Source organism: Eurytemora carolleeae, unplaced genomic scaffold, assembly GCF_000591075.1.
Source record: "Eurytemora carolleeae unplaced genomic scaffold, Eaff_2.0 scaffold1684, whole genome shotgun sequence".
NCBI lineage: Eukaryota > Metazoa > Arthropoda > Copepoda > Calanoida > Temoridae > Eurytemora > Eurytemora carolleeae.
Window position 1 is genome coordinate 1 of NW_019397786.1, and position 2,891 is coordinate 2,891.

Sequence of the window (2,891 nt, forward strand, 5' to 3'; positions counted from 1 at the left end):
TTGGACAAATTCTTGAATACGCCTCTGGTGATAAAACACGAATCGTTCAAATGAAAGTTATGTGGAATGAGATATTTCTGGTGACTAGGAAACACCCAGCAATTTTGTTTAAAATAAAAAATTTAAGTAAGCCCTGTTTTGAACCTGTGGTATGTTTGAAAGGATCTGGAGGAATCTAACTACGGAGGATCAGGAGGAACAACTGCTCCAGTACCTACTCCAGCAGCTGCCAGCTCCAGGGATCTACCGGAGATACAAACCTTCGAGATAGAACTTCAGAAGGATAATCAAGGTCAGTGTTCAATATTTCAATATTTAGTTTGGAGTTTGCGAATCTATATTGCATTAAATTTGGAAATCTTGACTTGAATTTGGAAATCATGACTCACTTCGGAAATCATGATTAACTTTGGAAATCATGACTTACTTTGGAAATCATGACTAACTTTGGAAATCTTCTCTTAACCCAGTTTGGAAATCTACCTTTAACTTAATTTGGACATTTTTCCTGAACATAATTTGGAAATCTACCCTTTACTTAATTTGGAAATCTACCATTTACTTAATTTGGAAATCTACTCTTTACTTAATTTGTAAATCTACTCTAGATAATTTGGAAATCTTCCCTTTACTTAATTTGGAAATCTACCCTTTACTTAATTTAAAATCTACCCTTTACTTCATTTGTAAATCTACTCTTCACTTAATTTTGAAATTTACTCATTACTTAATTTGGAAATTTCCTCATTACTTAAATTTGGAAATATATTCTTTACTTAATTTGGAAATCTACTCGTTTCTTAAATTTGGAAATTTACCCTTAACCTAATTTGGAAATCTACTCGTTACTTACATTTGGAAATCTACTTTTACTTAGATTTGGAAATCTACCCTTTACCTAATTTGGAAATCTACTCGTTATTTAATTTGGAAATCTACTGGTTACTTAAAATGGGAATCTTCTGGTTACTTAAATTGGAAATTTACCCTTTACTTCATTTGGAAATCTAACATTACCATCTGGATTAAAGTATGGAAATCTCTTGAAAATCTGCACGTAAGATTAAAACATTACTTTGTAAATATAGACATTATGATGAAAACATGCATAAATATAAAAAAAAATAAAATTATCTTTATTGTGTTTCCTTTCCTTAAACTTTCATAATGACAGATTATGCATTCCGTGTTAACTTCAAACTTGCCAATTCAACGCTAATAATATAATTTCAAGATTAAAGTTTATTAATTAGTTAAATTGTTTGTTCTGGAATCTATATGGAATACAGTAATAAGTTTAGAATTTCTCACGAAACCAAATTTGAATTAATATCCGAATTAGACCTCGCCTTTCGTGCGTTCTTTTTTGAATTGTTTTTCTTGACTTACAGAGCGTCCCATATCATATTAGATTATCTCCAATCTTTAACACCAAAATAAACCCTTAATACTCGAAAAACTTATCATTTTCCGCAAGAAAATTCTTAAATAAGCCTTATGTTATTTTTCAAAATGATTCATTCTAATGAAATTTTCTAATTAGTCCCGAAAATCGTAATTTAGACCCGTTCTCGGTCTAATATGATGTGGGACACCCTGTATGTTATTCTTTTTCGCCTTTAATTAATCTGGTTAATTTTTATTTTGAGTTTTAGTCATTTGTTAATTTATTCATTTGTTTATTTGTTCATGTATTCATTTGTTCATTTGTTCATTAGTTCATTTGTTCATTAGTTCATTTATTCATTTGTTAATTTGTTCATTTATTCTTTTGTTCATGAGTTCATTTATTCATTTGTTAATTTGTTAATTTGTTTATTTGTTCATTTGTTCATTTGTTCATTTGTCCATTTGTTCATTTGTTCATTTGTTCATTTGTTCATTTGTTCATTTGTTCACCTATTCATTATTACATCTATTCATCTATTCATCTATTCATTTATTTATTTATTAATGTATTCGTGTATTCATGTATTCATGTATTCATGTATTCATGTATTCGCGTATTCATGTATTCATGTATTCATGTATTCATGTATTCATGTATTCATTTAGCCAGTTATTGTTATTGTTATTGTTATTGTTATTGTTATTGTTATTGTTACTGTTATTGTTATTGTTATTGTTATTGTTATTGTTATTGTTATTGTTATTGTTATTGTTATTGTTATTGTTATTGTTATTGTTATTGCTATTGCTATTGCTATTGTTATTATTTAGGACTGGGAATAACTATTGCTGGCTATACGTGTGAACGTGAAGAACTTTCTGGAATATTTGTCAAATCTGTCACTGAGGGATCAGCCGCTGATAGGTAACAGCATTATCATAAATATAATACAAAAGTTAACAGAAATAACATTTGAAGTTGAAATAAAACTGCATATAAAAAAAATATTAAAGGACAAATATCATCAATATAAAAATTAACATGAAAATAGAGATAAATATGAACATGAATATGACACTAGAAACTGAAACACAGAGCATGTAACAATACGTTCAGGGAACAATTCATGATACACAAAAAACACGTGATAAAAAATGAGTATCACATGAGAAAAACATGATAAACACATCAGAAACACATCAGAAGCACATCAGAAATGCATAAGAAACACATGAGTAACACATGTGAAACACGTGAGAAATGCACGAGAAACACACGAAAAAACACATGAGAAACGCATAAGAAACACATGATTAACACATAAGAAACACATGAGAACAGAGAAACTCATGAGAAACACACAATAATTACTCGTAATTACACGAGAAACAAATTAGAAACACAAGAGAAAGACGTGAGTAACACAGAAGAATTACTCGAGAAACACATGAAAATAAATGAGTAGTACAACATAAGAAACTTACGGGACCATATTTAGGCT